Below are 12,639 nucleotides of genomic sequence, written 5' to 3'. Positions count from 1 at the left end.
GATCGCTTTCTGGCACGTGGGTTCAAGCAACATGATTTACAATTAGCCTTGGACAAGGCTAATTCCCAACCATGTGAGTTCTATCTAAAAATCAAAAGTGAACTCAATCTTGAAATGGCAGTACAGCCTTTATCTGATGATGAGAATACTGAGAGACAACCGATAAGACTAATAACTACATTTAGTAAGCAAGAAAAGCAAGTCCGTAAGATCATATATGAACATTGGCCCATTGTGCTCACGGATTTAACATAAAAATCACTCTTGCAATCACTTCCTGTCATTACGTTCAGGAGAGCACCCTCTAAGAGGGATGCTCGGGTTAAATCCAGCCCTGAATTCATACCGAAATTCACCTGGCTTTCAAAATCTGTTTTTTTTTAATGTTCATCTTGCCGGGCCTGTAAATTTGGCGTCAACATGTCTGAATACTTGACAGCTTTTTGTGTTATTCCAATGGCGTTAACAGAACATTATACATACAGTACAGAGTCCGAAGTATATTTGCTGGAATGCACGTGTAACCTCAAGCACATAGGCAGCACCAAACTGCCAGTGTTCAATAGGATTTTACAGCACTTGCGAGCTATAATCAATACTGACCCCAACTACCCAGTTGCCCGACATTTTAATGCTATTCACCTTAAAATAAGCTGAGTTTTAAACTGGTACGCCTCAAATATATAAATAAATATAAAACGGATGCTGGAGAATTCTATCTATTTCCCTCACAACACTTTTCTGGATGAGGAACTTCACTTGGGAGAAATATGTCTTTTTTTAATATATCACGTGGGTGTTTTCTAGTTATAATATGCCTAACCACTCCGAGGAATTTGTAGCGAAATGTGATTAGTGTTCCTATATTACTGGCACAGAACTGTTGAACCAATAGTCCTTAGTATGTATATATAAACATGATTCTTTTGACTTTATAGATGGATCCTTAAAAAGCCCTAGTCCTGATGAGGCCCGTAAATTGCAGGGCTGAAACACGTCGACATTTGTTTTGAAGACACCATCGAAGAATTAAGAACATTAACATTGAATCAGAAGGAGTACATAAATAATAGAGGTTTTAATAATATACCTCCCAGGCTCCGATGTTTTTGGGTGATCTCGTTTCGAAGGAATTCCTTTTATAATTTTTGAAGCATCCTCCTTTTGAAAAATAAGGGCTACGATACACAAAGGTCCAACATATAGGTTAGTTTGTCAATAATGTAAATAGAGTGTATATATATATATTTGTGGTTGTAATGAGTATATTTGCTGTGTATATATATATATATTCACTGAAAAAACCATAGGTTATAGACCATATATAGTTAGGAATTAGCATTTACAAAACCTTGAAAATTCACTGAAAAAACCATAGGTTATAGACCATATATAGTTAGGAATTAGCATTTAAAAAACCTTATTTTACTCACACAAAACCATTGAAATTCCATATATAGTTAGTTGCACTAACTATATATCGCGCACTCGCAATCCACTGCTGATCATGTCACATATTACATCATTCATGACATGGTCAGTGACATCACTGATGACATCACTGATGACAACATCCAGTGACTGTATGTTTCTGTAAAGTTAAAATATGTCTTACATATTGAAGAATGAGTGGATGTATAAGTGTCTGGATGAAGGATTTAGTAGGTGCGTGACTGACTGTATGAGTGAGTGATTAAATGTGTCTCACTGAATGCATGGGTTAGTGACTAAACTGTCTTAATTTGTGCATCATTATGTCTGTTGTTCTGTAAACTGCTGCATGTGTTGATCATTAGCTATACGAGAGGCTATATGTGTTATTAATTGGTTGCCCAAGTATTTCTATGGGAGATTGCGTTTGTGTGGGGGTGGCTGGAAGGTGTGTGACTCTATGCATAGATGTGTGAGCAGTTTATTCACTAGGTGTATGAGTTCAAGAGTGCATGTGGAAACAGCTACATGGGCAGTTGACTGTGTGCATGAGTGTATTGATGAGTGAATGGATATCTCAATGCTACATGTCATAGTAAGTACATATGTAAAACACAGTACATGTGAGAGTTGGCATATATAAATAACTGTGCATGAGAGCCACTGAATGAGTGAGTGGTTGTATCGATCATTGTGAACTTGTATCAGGGATTGTATAAGAGAGTAAATATGTGTTAGTATATGTTTCAATAAGTAAGGTGTGTTTAACTGTATAGTTGAAGAAATGGAGGTGAGATTGTTTCTTTGCATGACTGACTGGGTGTGTGAGTAACTCCATGAATGAGTGGCAGTGTGTGAGTGTCTGTATACACTGAGTGTATCTAAGGTTATATTAGAGTCTGAAGAGGTTTATCGTATTAGCACAAGAATGATGTAAATGAGATGTCATCAGTGATGTCATCAGTGATGTCATCTGAGATGTCATCAGTGATGTCATCAGTGATGTCACTGACCATGTCATGAATGATGTAATATGTGACATGATCAGCAGTGGATTGCGGGTGCGCGATATATAGTTAGTGCAACTAACTATATATGGAATTTCAATGGTTTTGTGTGAGTAAAATAAGGTTTTTTAAATGCTAATTCCTAACTATATATGGTCTATAACCTATGGTTTTTTCAGTGAATTTTCAAGGTTTTGTAAATGCTAATTCCTAACTATATATGGTCTATAACCTATGGTTTTTTCAGTGAATTTCAATGGTTTTTTAATAGCAAATATCATAAGCTGTCGAATGTCAAGTACGTGGTAAGTGAAAACATTTTCGTGTTTATGCACACTGATCTGCTTTGAATGGTGCCCCCCCCCTCATTTCTATTAGGAGTACTCTCTCTTTGCAGATAGTGAAAGGTAGTTAACGCAGGCGTTTGCCCCCGTTGTAATCCGTCGTGCCTGCTTCTCTCTCCATTTGATTGATTGTTATCCAAGTATTTACTGTTTTAGAATTAGTTCTCTTTGGTTCATTCTCTATTTACAAACAAACACAGAGTCGCAATACTCTGTTTAGTCTTTCCAGATAACGAAAAATCGTGTAAAAAAAAAGAAAAGGAATCGAGCAAAATCAGTAGGCCACTAATGGGATCTCTTTTTGACCTCGCTAAAATAGAAACATTAGGAACAACCCCTCATGACAAATACAAAACTAGTGAGATGAACTGAACTCCACACAATGATGGCTGCAAAACAGCTCGGCTCCGCCACCCACCCCGCCCAAAATAACGATAAAGAACGGCTGCCATAATTGGTTGCGGAATGACCACGACGGAGCTACGAAATGGTGCTGCTCTCATGCTAACCCCAGCTTCAGTCTGAAACATCCAGAAACACTGTAGACTACCAATTCGATCAGTTCCGGTAGCGCCCCAATGTAACCCGGTAGAGAAGAACTAGCCCTCCCCTCTTTGACTGATGGTTCTTGTTGCCTGTCCCTTCTGTTGCCATTTAACAGAACTATTTAGCCTGCTGAAAGGGGTTGTGTTCCGACCGATGGTTGGTGGAGACATTTTGACTATATTCTGTACCTGCGTTGTCGCGTAATGCGTCATATGACGCGCCGCGTTAGCGCATCCGGAAGTCATCCGGGGCGCGCAGCGCGTAACGTAAGCATAACAAGTCATGTGACTTGTTAATAAAACTTTTCATTGGTTCATTTTACTTTTCTTATTGTAATGATGAAAGGCTTGGTCATATGACCTAAAAATTACGCTTTTCATTACTTCCGAACATTATTTTTTCTTAAATATATGTTATAATGTTCCAGGCTAATGTACTTTCCCGGAAATTTTACAACTGTCCTGCAAGTAAAATATATTCTTTTTTCGAAAAAAAGAGCGTTTCTTCGTCCCATGACGGAGCCATTGAGCAAAAGAGGGTCGACCTGCTGTCTTAGTCGCCGATACGCCTGAATATGAGATTCTTATCGATCACTTTATGTTACAGGAATAGAAAACACAACAGCCCTTGACCATTTATCTTTACTGCGTTCCTTCGTATTATACCTTTTACCCTTCATGTAATTGGTCTGCTTTATTTCACTTGCCTTTTAATGATTCTAAAACAGTCACTATTATTAAAAACTTTACCAATGTATATACTACTACCATGTTTTCTTTTAAAAACCTTTATTGTGAAAATGTCATTATACAAATACGAGCCTATAACCACGTGGGCCTGCCACAGAGCAAACTGTAATCGTATATGATGAATAGACATTTACACTGTAGAGGAACGTAACGGGCGGGCCATTAGGTTGCAAGAACTAAGGTGTCTAACAGTTACGGAATCGGTGGACGTACATTTTATAATTAAAATACGACAGGGCCAGTTACAATAAAATTATCTAGATATACATTTGCGGGCAAGTACCATGGGTGACGTTAATTCGAACTTTCAACAGTACAGTAATCAATAACACATCAGAACTTAATATCAATAGGGATGTCGAAATAGTCAATCAATTCTCGTCCCCGCCCGCCATGTGCTTCAAAACTGCATACGTATCTCGTGATTTCAAGGTTCTGCAACCAGTACACAACAAGGAGTTACGAGTCCCATTTATTCCGGCGCCATTTTGGGCGAGGACGGGCAGGTCCAGGATATAGTCAAAATGTCTCTACCAACCATCGACTATGATGATGTTCATATGCTGTATTTATTAGAGTAACACTCATCTGTCCACATGAAATTAATTTGCCACAATCTAAACATGTCATTTTAATCTTTCCAAAGTTCTTCTAAATATTTGGGACCGTTTCCCTTGCCTCTGAAGCTCTCAGTGCCACTTCTTTGATGAATGTACTAGCAGGTCAGGGGTTCTCCTCCAAATCTCTCTTTTATGCAGCACTATAATTAATTGGTGCCACCTCTCCATATGACGATGCATGGTATAGTTACCACAACTATATTTTTTTTCGGTTCCTCTGGAGAGTTCATCGTGGCAGATGAAGCGTGTAACGTACCGGGCATTTACCTTTTTTTGCATGTACAGGAAAGGAAAAAAAAATCGAGTGTCCGAGTTCTAAGGTGTCCCAGGGCCATTTTAGTGGACCAGGCCCAAATCCAAAGAACAGGCCGCCATTTTGAGAGTCCTCTTGCAGCCGCCTGTCGCTGTAGCATGAAGAGCAGCCGAAACTCAGCTGAATGGCAACTGAAACGGTAAAGGGGCGCCCCACTACAGCAGACGAGCCTCCACCTAGGAAGGCCCATTCACGCCGGCTCCCCCCCCCTTCGGGCACCCCACGCCGTTATTCGGAGCAGTATTGTAGGATGGCCACACCAGTGCAGCAACTTGCTAGACATCACCTCGGTGGTAACCGAATCTCAACGCCTTGTGTTGTCTTCTATTCAAAAAACATTGTTATGCTGCCTTCGACCTATTCGCCGCAAGTGCGCACACAACTCAACTGCATAGCTTGCTAGACACCACCTCGGTGCCATCCGGATCTTGGAATGTCAGCACCTTTTGGTGTCTTCTCTTCAGAAAATATTGTTGCGCTGCCTTTGGCCCCATTCGCACATCAGTCCGCTACTGACGCCATCTCACAGGCTAATGGGGCGCCCCACGCCGACTTTCAGCATTGTAGAATGACCACACCAGTACAGCAACTTGCTAGACATCACCTCGGTGCCATCCGAATCTTGGCATCTCAACGCCTATTGGTATCTTCCATACAAAAAATATTGTTACGCTGCCTTTGGCCCCATTCGCACATCAGTCCGCAACTTAGACATCACCTCGGTGCCATCCGGATCTTGGCATCTCAGCGCCTTGTGGTGTCAGTCAGAAAATATTGTTGCGCTGCCTTTGGCCCCATTCGCACATCGGTCCGCTACTGACGCCATCTCACAGGCCAACGGGGCGCCCCACGCCGACTTTCAACATTGTAGGATGGCCACAGAAGTGCGACAACTTACTAGACACCACCTCGGTGCCATCCGGATCTTGGCGCGTTGTGCTGCCTTCGGCCTATTCGCACATCGGTCCGCTACTGACGCCATCTCACAGGCCAACGGGGCGCCCCACGCCGACTTTCAGCATTGTTGGATGGCCACACCAGTGCGGCAACTTACTAGACACCACCTCGGTGCCATCCGGATCTTGGCGCGTTGTGCTGCCTTCGGCCTATTCGCACATCGGTCCGCTACTGACGCAAACTCACAGGCCAACGGGGCGCCCCACGCCGACTTTCAGCATTGTAGGATGCCCACACCAGTGCTGCAACTTGCTGGACACCACCTCGGTGCCATCCGGATCTTGGCGCGTTGTATTGCCTTCGGCCTATTCGCACATCGGTCCGCTACTGACGCCGCCTCACGTGCCAACGTATTTTCTACGCATTTTATACCCTATGCCGCATAACAGGTCATGTGACTTGTTTATAAAACTTTTCATTGGTTCATTTTACTTTTGGTTTCCTAATGATGGAAGGCTTGATCATATGACCTAAAAACAACACTTTTCATTGGATGAAAACTTTTTTTTTTTTCCCAAACGATGAAAGCCCCACCTTGTTTCTGGATGTTTCAGACTAAACTGGCGTCAGCATGAGAGCACCACCATCTCGTAGCTCCGTCGTGGTCATTCCGCGAGCAATCATGGCAGCCGCTCCCCACCAGAAGCCTGCAGGAGTCGGGGCCCCCAAAACTTTTGATGAATTCTCAAGGCGGAGGGGACGCTTTCGAGAATGGGGTCCAAGACCTAGCAGACAAGCGTTCGATTTCCAAGGTGTCCCAGGGCCATTTCAGTGGACCAGGCCCAAAAAGGAAAGAGCCTGCCGCCATTTTGAGAGTCCTGTGACAGCCGCCTATCGCTGCACCGCAAGAGTGGGCGCAACTCAGCTGAATTGCGGCTTTTGACACAGTGGACCAAAAACGGACGGAATGGCAACTGAAACGGTAAAGGGGCGCCCCACTACAACAGATGACACTCCACCTGGAGAGGCCCGTTCACGCTGCCTCCCCCGGGGCGCCCCACGCCGTTATTCGGAGCAGCATTGTAGGATACCAAAACCAGTGCGGCAACTTACTGGATATCACCTTGGTGCCATCGTTCTGCTGCCTTGGAACTATTCGCACAACAGTTTGCTACTGATGACCCACCCCCCGCGACGCCCCACGCCGTTATTTGCTGGGTGGCAACTTACTAGACATCACTTTCGTGTCATCTAGATTTCGGCGCGTTCTGCTGCCTTGGAACTATTCGCACAACAGTTTGCTACTGATGACCCACCTCCCGCGACGCCCCACGCCGGAAATCTGGACGTTGTGCTGCGTTGGGACTATTCGCACAGCCGACCGCTACTTCGTTGTTTTTCCCTAAAAATGTTTATATGTTATTACTATTTTTGTTTTCTTGTATATATTTATAAATTATTAAAGTTTTATAATCTTACTACTTTGTCGGAGTGCTATATATTTTTAATGTGACACATAATTGTAAAAACTTTGATGTACAAAGAGTCATCCCTGGAATCTTCCGCTTCACGCTCGGACCCCTCCCCAATCACAATACAGGATGGTTTTCAGATAATAGCAACGCTTCTGCTGTGACGGATCTCATCGAGTGTGGGCCTTGATCTACTATAACTCCTTTGAAGAGGGGTGATTCTTTACAGCTGTGGCCATAAACTACATCTGCAGGGCTAGCTGATAGCCTAGGACCGGCCTGGACAATCGGACACAGAGGAAAAGAAGTGTCAGAGGGTGCGGTAGTGAATAGGGCGAAAGGGAGGTGTCGGGCGGGCACAGGGTGTGATTCTCAGGGAAGAGAAGCGCAGATGGGGGGAGGTTTATTACCCATGCATAAGACAGAGAGCGGGGGTGACCACTGCCTGGGTGAGATGCTTGCGAGGGTGGGGAGCCATGCTAAGGATCAACAGCGTGCACAGAGTGGGTCTGGTCAAGGCATCTAAAATGGCTGCCGTGCACGACAAAAGTGTGGCATTTGAAAAAAGACAAGATGGCGCAGACAATGTTTTTCAACACTTCCTGATTTCCTTCGAATCGAACATTAACAGACGTTGGGGCATATTACCAAAGTTAAGCGATATTTATCCCTAACGATGCATTGCAAAGATTTTTTTACCGTCAGAAATTATCGCAGATAAACCTTGCTATTATCAAGGTTTATCGCAAATACGATAAAAAACGACCGCAATGCATTAATATCGCTGAAAACTCAGCGATATTCATGCATTACCGAGCTAATGCTCTTAGCCATGTTATCCACCTCCCATTGGATAACATGGCTAAGAACTGCTCAGGGCAGCTGTTACTTTTTGGAGATATTCGCGCTTATCTCGAATATTTCCAAAAGTTGATAATAGGAGATAGCGATGTTAGCGACTCTTTCCAGTCGCTAACATCTTGGCATGCCCACTTTGCATGTCATTAGTGATAAATATCACTCACATGCAAAGTGGGGCCCAAGATGGTCGCTATCTCCTACTAGCCGTCGCTAACTGGTGTTAGCAACAGCTAGGTAATACAGATATAATTTTATCTCCGGGAAGCGGAGCGCTGTTACAGATATATATCTTGTTTTTGAACGTTAATTTCTCAAAATGCACTGAAGCACATATATTGAGACCTAGCAAAGGCACATCGGGCTACCAGTCCCTAATATTTTACCAAGTTTCGTGCAAATCCATTCAGCCGTTCGATTATTATTATTATTTTTTTTTTTTGCCCCGCGGGGCCCTTTTAAAACCTCCACATCAAACCTAGGGGGTCAGCGAGGATCTACTATGCCCCCTTATGGTCATTTGCCCCTTCGCTTTGGCCTCCTCTTGTCTCTCGATCCTACCGAGAGACAAGATGGCGGCCGCTACGTACTGTTTGGAATGTTTACAGACACCGGAGAGCCAATCAGCTTCGCTTCGCAAAGCTCCGTAACGCGAAAAGTACGCGAAGCGGTGCGCTGTTACAGATATATATATCTTTTTTTGAACGTTAATTTCTCAAAATCCACTGAAGCACATATATTGAGACCTAGCAAAGGCACATCGGGCTACCAGTCCCTACAATTTTGCCAAGTTTCGTGCAAATCCATTCAGCCGTTCGATTATTATTATAATTTTTTTTTTTTGCCCCGCGGGGCCCTTTTAAAACCTCCACATCAAACCTAGGGGGTCAGCGAGGATCTACTATTCCCCCTTATGGTCATTTGCCCCTTCGCTTTGGCCTCCTCTTGTCTCTCGATCCTACCGAGAGACAAGATGGCGGCCGCTACGGACTGTTTGGAATGTTGACAGACGCCGGAGAACCAATCAGCTTCGCTTCACAAAGCTCCGTTGCGCGAAAAGTACGCGTCCTGGAGCGCTGCCCGGTCCGCTGTTACAGATATATATCTTTTTTTAAACGTTAATTTCTCAAAATCCACTGTAGCACATATATTGAGACCTACAAAAGGCACATCGGGCTACCAGTCCCTACAATTTTGCCAAGTTTCGTGCAAATCCATTCAGCCGTTCGGGCTAAAAGTGAGGCCAACCGCCCTATGGAAAACTCAATGTTAAAAACACGTTTTGGGACCCCCCTTTTTTCTCGACCCCCCCTGGACGAACCCCCCCCAATTTTCAGGGGCTGCTCAGAAACAAAATGTGCCATTTTCCTGAAAATTTCAGCCAATTCCGTCCACAAACGCCAAAGTTATTAGACATAGAATTTTCAAAAAACCCATAGAGAAAAAATCCTAACTATATATACCTACTGGCGACCGCCAGTAGGTAATATATATATATATATATGTATTTATTTGTTGTGTATATATATATATGTTTGGAAAAAGAAGAAAAATGTACTTATATTCAATTTTGAAGAAAATGGCTAAAATACATAAAATAGCTTGTAACTATCACTGGGTTGCCTTTGGTTGCAGATAAATATAAGACACAGATTTTTTTGATATGATTAAATTAGGACAGGATGGGATAATTCATTGATCTCTATCCTGTAATTGATTGATTATTATTTCCAAGGCTGGTGTTTGAAACAGAGATGATCCATGCAGTGATGAGTCTGTTCTGCTCAGGTTATGCGCTCAGGTTATGCCACAAAGCAGAGGAGATGCGTTGGTTCTGCTGGCTGCACAGAGGCTGGCAGAGCATCTTAGGTCCACTTCCAAGGGTCCAGGACTGGGGTGCAACATTTGGCAGGGTAGACGCACAGTCGAGAGAGTCGATGTGCCGGAGTAAAGGTTGTAATAGCATTCTGTCCCTGAGACTTAAGTCAGGAGGTTAGCCAACTAAGCCTTTGACTCACTCTCGTGGTACTGGGTTCAACAGAGGCAGGTCCAGTTTTTCTCACCTAGACAAGAGGTCAGGAGGCAGCAGGTCAGAACAGCATGGCAGCAGTCCTTCAGTACTGCAGTCCAGCAGAGTGTACGTTTTCTCAGCAGCACATCAGCACAACAGTCCTTTTTCCTGGCAGAGTATTCACAGGTCCCGAAGTATACAGAAGAGTTGTCTCTAGTCCAATATTTATACCCAGTTCTGCCTTTGAAGTGGGAGAAGCTTCTAGCGGTTTCCCTTTGAAGTTCCCCTTTGAAGTTCCCAGGCATCCTTCCTACCCTGTCCTGGCTTCAGACTATCTACATTTCATTACAATTCCAAAGATGCCCAATCTGCCATTTGCCGGGAGTGACTGGCCTCCCTACCGCTGTGGGCATGACAAGGCCCTTCTGTATGCTGATGATATTTTGTTGCTTTGTCCATTCCTCAGATGTCAATAGCTGTTGCAATGTTGCTTGTTGGTGATTTTTACCAGCTTCTTGAGAATAAAATGATCTGGTCTAAGAGCGCTTGACAACCACAGCCTGCGTTAGTGAACATCCTACCCGGTGGGTTTCTTCTGGCCTTACTTATCTGGGTGTTAAGGTCAATAGGGACTCACCCATATAGTGAAGGATAATCAGTGCCTGTTGCTGGCCCACTTGAAGTGGGATTTCCAGAAGTGGTCCCTCCGGAACCTTTCCCTCTGGGGTAGGGTGCAGACCATTAAGATGACTGTCGCCCCTCAATTCAAATATCTGTTTGGGATGTTGCCCCTACTTGTTCTGTGGACACTACTTGCCTCCATTGATGCAGACATCTACGATTGCAACCGGAGCCGCCCTATGTCTAGGCTCCGGGCAACACACCTCTGGGCAGATGCTGATGGACTGTGATTGATGCATATGAAATCTTATTATTTTGCATTCTAACTTCCCTAGGTGATGTCGCTCTTGGCCCCCCCTTGGGACATTCCGCTCTGGACACAGTTAGAGTGGTACTTTTTTGGTGTTCCTTTCCCGCCCCTGCTGGTCTACCTGGTTCCCCCTTTAGCATGGTGCCCTCTCATCCAGACTTGCCGTTATCGGCAGTGGCCTGGAGGGAAGCACACCAGTTGCTGGGCATGTCTCCGCTATTGCACGTGAAAGCCCCCGTTGTGGCACAATTCTGCTCTGCACATTGGGCATGCACCGTCGTCTTAGGAGCCCTGGTGTGCGTGGGACCTACTTTCATTGATCAACTATCTGATGGTGTTGCACCCAAGAGCTATGTGCAGAATCGGGCCTTCAGACTGTGGACCACTGGTGATTTCACCTGTTAATGCAATGCTGGAGGGTGGCCCTTGTGCCAGCACTGCTGGCACTCCAACTCTCCCTGTTCTGCAATACCTTCACACTCTGAGGCGCTACTGGGGTCTGGTCTCAAACCTTTAAGGAGTACTTCTTAAATTCCTGCATTCTGGCACTACAGTGCAGCTGTCCTGGCAGACAGTGCTTGGCAATGCCTATTTCCCGGAGGCGTGGGCTTCCCTCCTGGTGGGGCATGAAGGGTTCCACCCAGAAACCCATTTTAAATTCCCGTACTTTGAATTGCTGATTGATTTGTATTTATCACTGTGGAAACTCAGGCAGACCAAGTTGCTACCTCGTAAACATTGCTGGAGCTGCAACGACGATCACTGTGACTTGTTTCATTACCTCTGGACTTGTCCATCTCATGCTGCATACTGGGCGAGTATATGGTCTCAGATCCATCGTTACTGTCCCTTTCTTTTTCACCCTCGCCTCACCTCGCTTTCCTTCACGATACCTCAGACCTCCTGGTCTTCACCTCTAATGAACATCAGTGGATCGCCACTGCACTCGCTGTGGCGAAGCTTAGCATCCACCGATGGAGGCAGCAGATGGTGGTCCCCACCATCGGGGAATGGCACGTAGATTTTCATTGCATTGCTGCTCATAAATGTGTGACATACAAACTCAATGTGCATCTCAATGCCTTTGAGGGGGGGTCTAGGGTCCCTTTCTTACTGTTGTTGGCCCTGATATGCCCTGAAGGGGTTTGCGCCCCCTTCCCCATAGTACCCATCATGTCCTGGTTGTACCTTGCCTTGCTTCACTGGTACCAGAGTGATGTCCCCTTGTCCTTTGTCCTTGTCCTGTCCTCCTGTGACTGTTGCCCCTCCTGAGTGTTCACCCCAGGTAGCTACATGTATTATCCTTCCTCTTTCTGTTTCCGCTCTGGTCTGGACCCATGTCCTTTCTCCTACCTCCCCTTCCCCAGACTAGTGGCCGATTGCCACCAACCCCCCAACCTTTTTCCACTGTTTGATGTGCAATCATGGCTCCCTCTGTCGGGGGCAGGTCCTTACACCCC

This window comes from Lissotriton helveticus, chromosome 6, assembly GCF_964261635.1.
Source record: "Lissotriton helveticus chromosome 6, aLisHel1.1, whole genome shotgun sequence".
Taxonomy (NCBI): domain Eukaryota; kingdom Metazoa; phylum Chordata; class Amphibia; order Caudata; family Salamandridae; genus Lissotriton; species Lissotriton helveticus.
Note: the sequence above shows the minus strand (reverse complement) of the source record.